The sequence below is a fragment of the Charadrius vociferus genome, unplaced genomic scaffold (assembly GCF_000708025.1).
Source record: "Charadrius vociferus isolate BGI_N301 unplaced genomic scaffold, ASM70802v2 scaffold212, whole genome shotgun sequence".
Taxonomy (NCBI): domain Eukaryota; kingdom Metazoa; phylum Chordata; class Aves; order Charadriiformes; family Charadriidae; genus Charadrius; species Charadrius vociferus.
In genome coordinates, this window is record NW_009647223.1 from 2,233,586 (window position 1) to 2,249,162 (window position 15,577).

Below are 15,577 nucleotides of genomic sequence, written 5' to 3' on the forward strand. Positions count from 1 at the left end.
AGTCTTTAGTTTTGGTTTGTAGCTGATCAGTCTTTTAAGAAGTCTTTCCTAAGTTTTATAGTGAGTGTGCATTATCACTTCATACTTAATAGGTCTCAAAACAGACTTTTTTTTTTTTTTTTTGCAAAACTGTGTTACGTGAGGTTGAAAATACCCTATTTGTACTTGTCCATGACTTTCCTTTCATGCTGAAGTAGCTAACACTGTAGATTTAACAGAGTTTACAGTGGAGAAAAGGCTGGGTGTAATGTAAAGTGTGGTTACAGAATGTAACCTTGGTTATGGCAGGATGGATGCTGTGTGTAGATTAGCTTTGAAGACTCAGGCAAAGCTTAGTGCTGTTTTAGCTTTAAACTGCAAAAAGCCCCACACTTTTATGTGCCTATCTGCTGCCAGCAATGCCTACGCTTTGAGCGTGGACTGCTGTTCTTGCAGTTGGGTTCACATCTACTGTCTCAGAGTTGGCTTGGCAGGTCAAACGACTTTCCAAAGAGCTGCTGAGAGGAGCTCAGCTCTGCAGGGCCAGGGTACTCCCTCTGGGTCATGACGCTGTGCGACTGCTGAAAGCAGCCTGTGTCTGGAGAAGACAAACATCACTAGAAAGAGTAACTGTTAGTTTTCTGTCAGCTTAATATAATAAATTGCAAATGATGTCTTTTTGAATTAATGAAATTCCTCAGTGTAGTTGTTGAATATGTATGGTCTTTCAGTTTAGGGGGGAAAACGTGATAGGTGGTGATGAGTTTCTAGTACAAACCTGCTTTTCCTTTGAAGAGCTTTAGCTTCAGTTAAAATGTTTTGGGAGAGAGCAGTTATTCCAAAACTTAAAAATTTCCTTTAACAGGAGTGTTTGAAGGCGTGATCACTTCATGAGTGAAGCTAGAAGCAAAGTGAAATGCTTTTATGTCTCTGAACTGGAGTTCTACAGGAAATAGAACAAATATTTGGGTTTTTTTCCTAATCAGAGTTGTAATTTTGTGTCAACACTTAAATGAGATAATCATCTCTGATTACATGGTGTTTTCTTTTAGACAGTGCTGTCTTTGGTTTGAAACCCACACAACCATCAGCTACCGTACCAGGAGGGGTGTATATAGTGGGGGTAATTTAGGTCAACTGTGCAAGGCTGAGAAGACTTATTTTTTTCAATGTGTTGTAAAATACTGTTTGTTTTTTGTTTGTATGTTTGGGTTGTTTTTTTTTTTTAAGAGTAGTTTCTAAATATGATTGGGTTTTAGAAATAGCACATCCATGCAGGTGAGGAAGTGGTAAGACTTGCTTTTTGCATTGTTAGCCTTAGGTTTGTTTCTAGTTAACTCTCTTAAGTCCTGAAACTGATTTCTATTCATGTCTTCTATAAGCTTTTGCTAGAGTTGTCAGTAGACTAGGAACATGAATTTTGGAAAATAAATCATAGTAGCTAGTCCTTGGTAGCATTATCATCTGTCCTTATGCATGTTTTGTGAAGTACAGTAAAAAAGTAGAGCTGCCTTTATGGCTGAAGAATTCTGGAAAGGAGGCGGCTGACAATCAGTCAGTGAAAGGCTATTTCAGTTCATCTCTCTTTATTGTATTCTAATGCCTACAAGAATAAGCAAATTCAATCAATGCAGTGGGATCACTACACTAACTCATAGATAAGGACCGTGAACGGGGAGTAGAGTGAGCTTACGATTAAAAGAGCAGTAAGATGGTAGTATTTTGTGTCATAAGCCTGTTGGTAAAAGTGTAGGCACGCTTTTTAAAAACAAACTTGAAAGTGATCTTGTGGGACAGAGTTTATAGAGGTTATTTTTCTGTTCTTATTTTCAGTTTAATTTTTAAGGGTATAAATAGAAAAGTCATATGGAACCTGAAGGAGGAGAGAGGAACTCAAGCGTATTGAGCGAAATGTGACACTGGAAGAACTATGCGTTGCGTGTTTGAGAATAATACATTACTCTGCAAGTTTGGTAGAAGGGAGTAGTGCTCTCCTATTTTAGAAAGCTTCTAGAAGAATTTTGGTGAAACGTATGTCATTGTCCCACAGTCAACTGTTTGAACTTAACTTCATCTAGAATCTACTTCATGCTTGTGGAAATGGAGTCACTTGCTACAGGATTTTATCAGTTCAAGCTGTGCGTACATTAAGTCTGTGGGGGGTATATATATATATTTATTTTTTTTTTAGGATATAGCAGCATACCTTTTGGGGATATAGACTGGCTATACTCGCAGTAATATAGTAAAATTATCCCTTCAAATAAAGTATCAAATATTCCTCTGACATGGCTGTGGTGATTGGAGATCATCCATGTTTAACATGGATTTAACTTTTATCATCAGGACAGACAACTTGCAGTAGCTGTCAAGCGATCTAAAGATCTACGCTTGTGAGATGTGGATGCAAGTATTCAGCTTCAAATTATTCTTAATCTGTAATAGGAAGAACCTCTGTTTTGATACAGGTCCTTAACAATCATGATGGCAAGTTCCTATTCAACGTTTAAAATACCTCAACAACTGTTCTTTGTGACAACTTCATATTTTAGTTTAAATGGTTCCCTCCTATGGTGTCATCCTGTTAGTGTATTTATAGAGTGTGGCCATTTAACTTGACAAAATAAGATCCCCATTGTAAGATGGCTTTTCTATTCCCTGCTCATCTTACTGGCATTTCTTTGCACCTGTTCTAGTTTGAACTCATCTTTCTCTGACATTGGTGGTAAGAACTGTTCACAGTAATTTAGGTGGGATTTTACAAAACTCTTGCTGAACAGCGGTGATTCTTCACTGAGAAATATCTCTGATTATTGTTTTTTAATTGTTAGATCCTAACAGCAGCTTAATAGTTTCCCATGATTTACCCATACATTTGAGTCTTTCTTCTGTAGTACCTGGGGTGTGTGTATCAATCCAGACTGTAATTCAGATTAATTTATGATTTTTTTTCTTAAATTCAACTGACACAACTGCCCTCCTGTGAACACAAGGCAACGTGGCAGTTCCCAGGCATAGCTGCGGAAACAGTGATTTGGTGACTGCCTTGCTATCATGCTTTTTCCCCCGCACAGTTGTTTTGTTGCAGTTGGGGATAACCCCCGCCCGGGGCAGCACGGGCACTTAGTGCCAGGAACTGATTGTTGAGGGGAACTTGTGGATCCATGGCTCCATTTTTTTCCCCCAAGAAAAAGCAATCAATGTTCTTGGTGTGAAGTAGGATAAACAGCAGCGTGAAAATTAATATCATTGGTAAGATCAGGGGTTTTACACCTTAGAAGACCTGAACCACCTTGCACATCCAACAGGGAGACAAAGGGGAGTAAGAGATGGTCTTGCATTCTTGCCTGACCTTCCCAGATAGTTCCTGCATGCACAGGGCTGAAAACTGTGATTTCCTGTGCTTCTGCTGATAGAGATATTGGAAAATGAGGTATCTCGTATCCAATATAGTGTGGCCAGCAGGATGAGGGCAGTGATTGGTCCCCTGTACTCGGCACTGGTGAGGCCCCACCTTGAGTACTGTGTTCAGTTTTGGGCCCCTCACTACAAGAAAGACATTGAGGTGCTGGACTGTGTCCAGAGAAGGGCAGCGAAGCTGGTGAGGGGTCTGGAGCACAAATCTTATGAGGAGCGGCTGAGGGAACTGGGGTTGTTTAGCCTGGAGAAAAGGAGGCTGAGGGGAGACCTTATCGCTCTCTACAACTGCCTGAAAGGGGGTTGTAGGGAGGTGGCAGTCGGTCTCTTCTCCCAGATAACAAGCAATAGGACAAGAGGAAATGGCCTCAAGTTGTGCCAGGGGAGGTTTAGGATGGATATTAGGAAAGATTTCTTCACAGAAAGGGTTATGAATCATTGGAACAAGCTGCCCAGGGAAGTGGTTGAGTTGCCATCCCTTGAGGTATTTAAAAGATGGGTGGATCTGGTACTTAGGGACAGGCTTTAGTGGTGGACTTGGCAGTGTTAGGTTGATGGTTGGACTCGTTGATTTTAAAGGTGTTTTCTAATCCTAAGTGATGCTATGATTCTATGAGATGTACAGTCTTTGTTTTTCTCTACGTACCTACCCATGGTCCGAGGGGATAATGTTAACAACACAGGCTGTGTGTGTACGTTGGCACCAGGATGAAATCAGGGTCCCCTCTTGCGAGTTTAAATTCAGGCTTTGCTCATTCAGTGCGTGAAAACAAATGGATCTGTGGGATTTATTTGGGCTACATGTTTGAGAAGTTATTTTCAAAATCAGGACCACACATGTTTTGAACAATGGTAATGCAGTTTCTATGACAATGATTTTATTCTTCCATCCAAAGAAGGAAGAAAGGGCTGTTGGAACTGAGGATATTTGAGGTCTGCAGATACCTGCGAGGTAGGTGCAGAGGCAAAGCGGAAATACGCTTCTGTTCAGTTGCAACTAGGACAAGAAATAATATTTAAAATTATAAGATGGGGAGTTAAGATTAGGCACTAGAATATTTATTCCAGTTATTATAGCAAAACCCTGGGTGTTGTTTGGAGAGTTGCATAATTTTCATAATTACAGGTTTTTAAAAACAATAGATTAGGCTAACGTGTGTCAGGCATGGGTTAAATTAATCCTGCGCTTGGGTGTGGGGTAGAATAGATGACATACCCTGACTCTGTGATGGCTTTGTCTTCTGTAATTTTGTTATTAACACTTCTGATTTTGGAAAAATGAAATCTTTGTAGAAATATGAATATAATGAAGGATTCTGCCTCGTGTCCTATTTTCAGTCGTGCAGGAATCATGGTTGGTGTAATGGAAGTACGGCCTTCTAACAATAGAGTCTTAGCTTCCACGTGTAGTAAAACTGCACTGCATCTCCTGCTGAGGGGCCTCTTCTATGCAAAATCATGTTTGGATTACATCATTTATATAGCATGTCAACTTTAAATTAGGGTGATCAGGGTGGGTTTTTTAAAAAAAAATAGATCTAGGTCAGTTTTCATGTTTGCTTACTAATGGTTTTGATGTCAACTATGCAATATGAATAAGAAATATTCTTTTACATGCCAGCCATGTGCTATGAATCTGTGATTTGGAAGGCAAGCCGTGTTCTCACTATCTTGTTACTATCACTAAAAGATTCTGTAACAGAAACATAGCATAATTCTGGAGACGGAATTGTCCTCGCCTGTTTTTAACAGGTGCATAAAGGGGAAGAGAGTACTTGCTTTGTCAGTAAAGTAGGCTGATACAATTCCAAGCACATATTTACTTAAATGCTAATTTTGCATTATTTTTTATTCAGTAACATTTAGGGGGTTTGTTTGGCTTTAGGGAACACTTGTCTTGAATTGTACTTCTGCAGTGGATTTGAATTTTACAGCATGTGGTGCAAGTTTTAGTAATTAGTAACTCTGGTGAAAAACCACTAAATCCATAAAAACTGGGTTTTTCAAAGAAGTTTACTTAGGGTTGGAACTTCAAGCTGCTCTGAATGACCTGACAATGCTTCAGTTGACACATAAGTATATGTATGAATGGCATTTCTTTATATTTGCTAGTACTAGGGATGGCCTAGTTATTTTTTCTCTCCTGTTGGTGATACATGTGGAACCTCAATTGGAAGGTGATCGATGGCAAAGTTGTGTTCTTTTGGCCATTGGTAATGTTTATTTAGTAGGCAGAGATTTTGTCTCTGACACACAAACTTGTTTTTGGTGAAAATACCATGAAATGTTTGCTAGAGGTTGTAATAACAAGTGGTTGAAGTCTGAGCAATAGGAGAAGGCAATTATTATCAGGTTACTCTTACTGGTTTCGTGATGCTCGTTTAACTTGGACATTATGAAAGATGCTGGAGATGTGTTTGTGAAAGCTCCCAATTCCCAACAAGTCCTTCAAGAAAAACAAGGAGAGGTAACTTAGTACTAAAAAATACCTCTTTCTCTACCTTTGCCCCCTCCCCCCCCCAAAAAAGCAAAACCAAACCCATTTTCCTCCATTTCTGCTAGGGAAAAAAAAAAAAAAAATTTCTTTCTCTATACAAGTTGCCATGAAAAATCATAGCTGAAGGTTTTGAGCAGTGACTATTTTTTGGTTGGAATATCACACTAACAATACTTGATTTTAGGAAAAGCACCCCTTTTCTTGAGATTTTTCAAGTGTTGAGGGATTTGGGGACCTAATCTCTTCTGATACGTTTACATAAAAAAGCTGGTTTTGGCCGAGTTTTAGGAATTCTGAATCCTGTGTTATATATTTCAGTGGATCAGGCATGTAAACTGAAGAATGTGTGTTACTGGTCTTGGTTTTCCTTGTAATTGAGGCCCTGTTGTTGAAGATTGTCTTGGGCTGTAGAGGAATGAAACAGTTCTGCTTGCTTTTTAGTAGTTTATTATGTGGAAGAGTAGTTAGGAAGAGTTAAAATAGGCTAGTTAAAATTTGAATCTGTAGCAGTAAAAAAACGTGTGCTGTTTCTTCTGTTACATAGTTTTGTATAGAGACAAAGTGTTCGTCTCCTAAAGAAGTTGCATATATGTCACTGTAACTATTTTTAAATTTGGGCTCTATTTTAAGAATTATGCATCTTCTCCTCCACAGTATGTGATGGGAGATATTGCTGGTTTTACTTTCCTTTGCCTTTTCTTCCTCTTGGTGGCTGCCTGTTGTCTGCTTTTCCTTCAAAGAGAAAAACAAATACTTTCAAAGGCAGTCCTTCTCGTTGGACGTTAGTGAATACAGAGAAAATTTTCACATTAAAAAAATCAGAATCCACATTGACTCCCAGGATGTGTAAAACGCAGTTGAGCAGGGCAGACATTCAGGACATGAGTGGTGAAAGGCCATGAGCTGCGTCAGTGCTTGTCCTAACACACATGCTTATATTTATTATTGCTGGTAATTTTTCTGGTGACTCCACAGTCTCCAGGAGTTGAATGAAACTGCTTCAAACAGAGTCCAGCCTGCTGTGAGCATACTGTACATCACTGGAGAGCCTTACCCTCAGAATTAGGCTTTGCTATCACTCACCTACAAATCACGATTATACGACAAAGAGAATGGACTCACTGAATGATTGATAAAACAGACAACTTGCTGTGTTCACGAGGGTCGGGGAATTTAATGACACAGATACCGAGCTGACGCAGGCAGCCTGCAAGTGTAGAAGTGCTGGGTGCGAGGGCTCAGGGACACTCCATGCTTTGTGGCAGCCCCATCCTTTGTACCTTTTGTTCACTGGGTCGCCAGTCCCTGCTCCGCATGGTTCACACAAGGGAAATCCGCAGTTCCTCCACAATACAAGGAGAATAAGATATGTGACTGCACGTGTGCGGCTTTATATTTCAGTCACTATATCTGAGGAGCCTAATCTTGTATAGCCCTACGTTAAACCTTTTCTATACTAAACACTGCTATTGATCCAAATAAAACAATGTAAAACCAACAATATTTTAACCGGGCAGATCAGACATCCCCATCAGTTTTCATACCTTACAGCAATCCAGCCCAAGGGTATTCCTGACGGGTCTGGGCTAAATCCACACGCAGCACTCTGAAGTCGTCTTCACTGAGACAATACAAAGGTTCCAATATAAAATATTTCATATTCATTACTTTTGTCAAACACGCAGGTAACAAGTGTATGATTAGTATGTATTGGAAGAGTGAGATTCTGCAATAGTTAGAAACACTCTCGAAATCAGTAAACCTGTATTTTTTATTCTACATTTTACCCTGGATTTCTGCCTCCAAATCATAACATCTGTGAGAGCCACTGGTCCATTTTCTCTTTCACCTTCTGTTGTCTCAGTTTTCTTCCATCCTATAATCACTTCAGCAAAGATTATAATGCCACTGGCAAGAAGGCTTTGAATTTCAGTTTAAAGACTGTGTGAGCAACCAAATCGGAGCAGTTTTTGTCATGCTTGCAATGAAGAACGAGAAGCAAAATACAAAGTAACTCCAATATACTCCACAACTGTGACTCATCTGCTTCTCTTTTAAGCAAATTTAATTACTATAATGAAGAAATTCTTGCTAGTTTGACCGTAACAAATGTAGCGTACACATACAGTTTTGTGTGAAGACACAGAGCCAAAAGAAGGCACAATCTCATCTTTATGGTTTTTACCTGTAGGGGAAAACTGGTGTCTCGTCTGAGTCTTGTCCTAAAAAGGGGAGGAATAGCTGGTGGTTTTCGCGTTTTGGAAAGCAAGACAAGTCTAAGACGTGGAAGCAAGTGATGATTAACTGGATGTGATTACCAGTTGTGTTGCTGCAATGGCAAGTCGTTGCCTCGCTGTCACGCTTGTTTGCATTTTTCAGTATATGAAAAAATCTGGTCTATCACAGGCTGCATTGCACAAGGGATGTCAAATGCTGTCAATATTGAATAGATAGTGCCCTAAGTTTGGTGGGGGTTTTTTGGTTGTTTTTTTTTTTTTTTTTTTAAACTCTAAAATACAGAAACGTCACGGTCACCGTGAATTAGAATCCATTGCTTCAGTTTCCACTTCTTCCAGGTAGTTACTTTGTCCAGCAAAATTTCGTAGTATCACTCTGGCTTTGAGCACCACCTCCTTCAGTGGGCACTACAGTGTTTGCATAGATGTTTCTATGTGTAGATACTTTGTTTCACTGTTTGCTAGTTTGTTTGCTAAATGTTGTGTAACTTCCCTTTAACGCTGCTGGTAAAGTCTAGTTTAAGCTCAAAACAGTTGGTGTCTGATTGTTCTGTGAGTGTTTAGCATTTTTTCATGGTATGCGGTTGTCTGGAAAGAAAAAATAGCGCACCCAGAAAGAATTCGGGCAGGCAAGGAGGTTATTTGTTTTCTTTTTAAACCATTGTCAATTCTTTACTCCTGTTAACTGGATTTTTTCTACCATAGGTCTCAACAAATGGCAGCATTTTACATCAGACTGACGGGTCCTGCTGCTCCCTTACAGTGTCTGACAGACCACTGTGGATTCAGGCTGGGGGCACTGAAGTTATCAGTGAAATTGGCAGGTCTGTCTGGTTTAAGCCCTGCCCTAAGTGAAGGGTGCACTATGCTATCAACTAATCATATGCAAAGCAGGTTAGGACAGAGGTAATGAGCTACCTGTTATTTTATTTCCCTCTTCTATTTGAACACTTTGGATACAGCTGTTCTTCCTGACCTAACCTGATGTCAGGATTGATATATATATATTATTGAAAAGATCCACCCTGAGTTTCTCTTCAGGCTTGCTTCTTGAAGTTTGCGTTACATGATCAGATTAAATAACTTGACAGGTATAATGTAAAGGTAAAAAAAAAAAAGAAATTAATTTAAAAATAAAGATTTTTGTCTCTTAACCAGCAATCCTCAAACATTTTTGCTCTGGGAATCACATCTTAGCAGGATCTACCTGTGGGCAGTTCATCTTCTGCCTGTGATTGTCAGCCTGGCTTCTTGCCTTTGCTGATGTGTAAAAGCAAAATCAGGAAAGAATTTAGTAACATTTTAGTCTTTTTAGAGAAGTTTAGTACCTAAAACAAAGAAAAGAATGGAAAACATGAGCAGGAAGATCTCGATGAGAAAGTCACAGATGACATACGGACCAGAGTCAGGGAGACACTCTTCTAGGGAAATTAAGTTCTTTGTTGGGTTTTGGTTTGTTTGTTGTTTTTTTTTTTTTTGCCTTTCCAAAGTCCTGATCTGAGGCAGTAACACTTAACAAGCATGCTTAACTTTCAGTGCATGCCTAAGTCCATAAGGAAGTTTAAACCCAAGCAGATAGTGAACATTGCTGGGAATTTTAGCCCAAATATGTATTTACTACTTAGGTCCATCATGGATGTACGCACGTCTCTTGTATCTTCTTTTGTCATGGAAAGGAAATAGGGCAGTGAAGAGAACATACAGTTGCTGTAAAGGGAGCTTGATTTGCATGAAGTAGTCATGACTTTTTATTAACTTTTAAAAGTTTGATCCAGTACTATATCATTGCATTAGGTCTGGGATTAATTATTCGATATGCATTGGTTTCAGTTGTTATAAACTGAAATTTCCTGCTGGTAAAATAGAAGTCTGGACTATAACAGAGTATAAGACCAGTGATGTTTCTGGAGTCACTAGGGATGGCGTGCAAATGCCAGAGGGAGAAGCGAAGCTCCTGGTGCTCACTAAGGGCGCTCCGGAATCTCTCAATGGTAAGAATGGAAGAGTAAAAGAGAGGTGTAGGACCTGACTGGGGCGGGAGCGGGAGTGCCTGGTTTGTAACAAACAGACTTTGCCAAGTATTGATTCTGAAAATCACTGCAGCTGCATTGATTGCTGTGTTGGTAGATAGGTGTGAAAAGTAAAACCGCTTTCTGTCAGAATGAGGGAACTCCCGTGTTGTAGTGAACTGGTCATTTCCGTAGACCTAGTAGGAGTTGTACGCGTGCTCGGGTAATTGAACCAAATTCTCGTGTCGTTTCTTCCTTTGTAGATCACAGAAGTTTGCTGGCTAGTAATACTGTCACTGAGGCTTGAATTTGGAAGTGCGGGTGTTTGGGCGTACTGGCTGAACTGTCATCCAGCTTTTTATGGGATTTTTGATATTTCTGCATGGACTTTGGTTCTCTGACATACTATGAAAGCTTCTCTTTGCGAGACTTCATGGATACATGATGCTAATTTAATATTAATCTTATTTTGGAGAATTTCTTATTGGTCGTATGCTTTAATCTCCAATGTTGGTTGTTTTGCAGCCTGGAATACTGTGGTGTTTGGTTACCTGCACCAACAGTAAGTACTATTGAATACAGTGGAGCTTTGTGTAGTATCCTCCTCTTTGTAGAGGCTCTGCAGGTTTATCTCATGCATCTTAGAGTGGACCATATCTAAAATGGGTTTAATTATGTATAAATTCTGAGTATCATACCCAAATGAGGACGTACTGGGTATTGGAACGAATGCCGGCTTGTCTGCTGTCAGCACATAGCAGCTCAGTGCATCTTTGCCTGGATCTGTTAAATTGAATAATTAGTCCTCGTTTCTTCTGTTCAGCTTTCCCAATATTTCATTCCTATTTTAATCCTACTGCATTGTATAGGCTATAAAGTGAATGATTTTTCTGTGGTTTATGTTGTCCTTTTGTGTCACAGTGAGCAAACTGAGCAATTGAGAAACTCCATAGTTACCCTCTTTGTCTTCCCTGCCTCCTCTTGTGGTTGGACCGTTTTCGCAAATTCCTGTCTCCTACTTCTCATTTTTTTATGTTCTTGTAGATGTTATTCAGAAGAGTTGCCTGTTTAGAAAGAACTTCAGAATTTTCCTGCCCGTGCTATGACTCTCTTTTCTTAAATTCAGTTGTGTTATTCACAATACTGTTGTCAGTACTGGAAGATGTATTTATACCTCTCAAATAATCGTAGCAGTCAAAAGCTCAACAGACTGGTAAAAGGAATCAACAGGACTGGCCTGGTCCTGTTGGAACCTTTTTTGTTCTCCTGTGTGGTTTCTGAGCAAAGGGGTTGGAGCGGATGTTCTCCAGAGGTCTCTTCCAGCTGAGGTTATTCCAGAATTCTCCACGCTACACAAGAGGCAGGTCAGTGTGGACAGGGTTGCTCACAGGTGGTGGTCTTGTGCAGTAGTTATTACTTGCACTGCTTCTGTCTGCTTTGTGATCATTTTATTCCAGTTCTGTGGAGCAAATGGGAAAACATAAGCGATAATGGAAAAGAAACACGATTAGCAGCTTTATACTTCAGTGCTCCCGTGCTCACTCAGGTCTTGCATTTGGCATTACAGTGTCAGATTTAGCTTTGTGTTGTGAACTACACATCACTGTATAGACTTAGTTTATTAATCTCCCTCCTTCGTTAGCCATCTTTAAATTGTCTTAAAAAATTTAAATTCTCTCTGGATGCTGAAACGGGGTGAGATATAACATAGATTGGTACAGTAGCTTCTCTTAAAACTCCAGTCAACTGAGGCGTTTGTTCACTTGTGTATGTCTTGTGATAATGTAAATTCTTTTTTTTTTTTTGTCTTTTGCACACAATGCACAAAGCAGGTGAACTGGTAATTTTCTGGCCACCTCAGATTTTGCTTACCTACTTTTGCAATATATACTGGAAGACATTTAACCATTTTCCCTTTCTCTCCCCTTTTCAGCTCAGAGACACTAGTCAACTGCTGTTTTTATGGAACCTCACTACACTGCCACGAAGAGCACCAGCTCATCAGGACTGAAAGAAATCTGAGACTGAATTGTCCTATTTTTCCTCTGAAATCTTCACCAAGTAGTAAACATTTTTTTGAAGGGGAAAGGGGGTAAATATGTTAAAGCTCCCCCTCGCACCCTGTTAGGGCACCTGTACCTAATGTACATTTTCTTTAAAATTTAAAAAGATGTTAGGAAATATTTTATAAAACTTTTTTGCAATAAATGACGCATGAAATTATTAAAGACTATATGACACTTACATGCAAGGAACCACTTGAATTATTAGTATGAAGAATCACTGCAAATAACTGGGTTTTTTTGTAATGTGACAGTCACGTTTGTATGTTTTGATAGGTGCCAGTGCTGGAGCCAGTTGCCTGGGAAGTTGACTGTAACTTTTGAACTTTTATTTTCATTCTTAACTTTAGCATTGCAATTTTCCATTCTCTGAGGCTTAGTTAGTATTTAGTGCAGGTGTTAGCAGAGCTGTGATCTGTGATCAAAAGCATGTCCAAAACCAATTGTATTGTAAAATATGAACAGTCCTGCTATATGAGACCAATGTTTCCCACAGAGGTGATGGAAAGGACAGTGACCACAAACTCCATGTATCTCTGTATTATGGGAAAGCTCCTTCTGTGTGAATATGGTTGCATTTTATTTATGCTATTGTAACACTTAGGGAATTGAGGATTGTGGAATAACGTTAAGAAGGGCTGCAACGCAGAGAGCAGCATTTTGCTTATAATACTATAACAAGATGGGAATCATGAATGGAGAGGGATTAAATGGAGGAATGGCATTTCTATTTCAAATCATGGGTTAATTTTTCCTTTTGACATAAATATTTTTCAGATAGTTAACTAATAGAGCAAAGGTTTTATTAGTGTCTCAGATGGTTGTTGATCCGAGTTGCATTGACTTCTTTGAATAGCTGTAAATCAAAAAGAGAAACCCAGTGGGTTTTATCCATTTTATTCCCCTCCCTCAAAGGTGTTCGGTAAGACTTATTTCAGTGGAGCTTGTGAATGCTGGACACGCTGCTGAAATACTGAGTTATTAAATATTAATTTATGTGTCACTGATTATTTGACATTGTGTGCACACTTTCTCGGCAGTATCATTTCTTACAAAGTTCTTAGCAGGGGATTTATTATATAACCTGAGAAAAGAAATATTTGTTTTGAAGAAATGAAAATGTGCACATAATCTACTAAAAGTCAAATTTTTGTGTCTTACAGAAGTGAAAAGACTTGTAGTAAACTCTTCTCCTCCTTACTAATACCCTGTTTCGATTGGAGAAAATAGAGTGACTTTTGTATAGATTGTTTCTAAACAGAGATACCTTTCTGAGAGGCATCTGTATCGGCACAAAGGCAGTTTCACAGCCTTTGTGTCTGGAGCCTGAATTAACCACGTAGAATTTGAAGTTAGGACAACTCTATCGTTTGGCTTTGATATTGGCAACAGGTTTATACTTGTTAAACAATCGGGAGAGGGGGGAAGCGAGAGGCTGGGACAGGCATCCAAATCCAGGACAGGCGTATCAGCAGTACACACGTACTGAGGCAGTTCGTGCTTCGTGTTGGTTCAGTTTCTGTTTTTCAGAGGTAAATTCTTTATTTATAAAGCCAGAAATTGAATACTTACTGCCTACTTCTTAAAAAAATAGCTGTATAATGCTGTGCAGTAGTTCAAATTGTACCATTTTTCATAACAAACTACATAGATTTTTTTTTTTAAATTTGAGATTAATGTTTCCTCTACGGTGCTTTTCCTTTTCACCAGTCAAAGAGGATCGGCAGTCTGGTCCTTTTCGTGGCCTGAGATTTGACTACAAATTAGAAAAATTAAGACATTCAATTTGAGGAAAGGGGAAGCGATTTGCTGTGGTGTACGTGCTAGCCTTTCGCCTCCGGAGACCAAACCCCGATTGTATTGACAAGGAATGAGGGTCTTGGCCTAATAAATTACATTTTTACCCACACACAAAAAAAAACCCGAACAAAAAATAACCACCAAACAACATGGCACAAACCCGTTTCTGCTCAGGAAAAAGGCCCAGGACTGTAATAGCAGGGTTATTGCACATGGGATTGAAAACTGATTGATGTTGTAAGTAGAAGCCAGTAGTGCCTGCCTGTGTGACATCTGACTCTTGGCCAGTGCTCCATTCCCCTCACCTTCGCGAGCACTTGTGCACAGCAGCTGAAATATAAAGAAATACACTTCAGAGAGATGCAGGTCTCTGCATTGGAGAATATGGGTATATAAGCAAATAGCATAAAAATAGACAAGGTAGCTAGCTGTATTTGTGTTTGTTTTCACAGAAAGTATTGCAGCCATTTTGTTTGAAACCAGATTTTCATTTTGAAATGAAATTGTCAGGGATATTCTAATGATAGAGAATTACAGTAATGTATTGCTTTTCACTTTTTTGCTTTAGTTGCTTAATATTTAAGCTTTGCTCCGTGCTACCTTCTTGTCTGTATATTGAATGGTCACTATGCCTCTTTCATTTTGTAGACTTGAATGAGGAAAATATGATTCACCCTTTAAGGTTTGCTGAGAAGTAAATGATAAAGAATGTTGTGTAACATTTATTCAAATAAAGCCTTGATTTTTTTCAGTGCTCTTTTAAAGGGAAATAATGTTGAATAATGTTTTGATGTCATAACTTCCTTGCTTTATCAGTCCTTGACCAAAAAGCCTTTCATTTATGTTAACTTTTTTTTTCCCCCCGAATTAAACAAAAGATTAAACTGAGGTTACTAGTCCACTGCTGGAAGTCTGTCACCTGGACAAGTCTCTATCCAACCTTACCTTTCACCAGAGTGGCTAAAAGATACCGAGTCACGCTCAACCAGCCGGATGCTTCCCACAAGCAATGGGAAAAAACTTTTCACTTTCTTGTGTAATTAACAAGAAAAGATTATGTGTACGTTGTAGAGACCAATACAGAGAAGCCCTGCTGGCTCTGTTCCACGGCTGCGACTGCACTAAGTCCCAGTTAAAGGAGGAAGGTGGATGCCGTGGGAAGAGGTTGCTGCCCCTTGCAGACGCGATTCCAGCGCGGTCGGTGAGTGCCGAGCGAGGTGCAGAGCCGGGGGCGAGCTCAGGGCTCCCCCAGCTCTGCTGGCAGAGCCAGTCTCGCTGCGAGCAGAGGAGGTCCCTGCTGTGGCAGCAGCAGCAAGGCACAAAGCAGCTGAAACACAGAGAAAGTGCTGGGCTTTGAATACCTGCACGCTGCCTGCTGAGCTTTTCTTTGGCTGGTTTTTTTTACTTGCAATACTAACAGTTTCAGGCAAGTCTGTCGATTGCAGGTAAGTGTCATCGGGTATTTCTCCGTTTGGGGAAGAAATGCCTTGCACCGAGTTGGGTTATCTTGCCATGGTGCCTGATAGGAGGGGGAGCAAGTTGTGCTGTAGCAGCGAACTCCTGTACTGGAGCGCT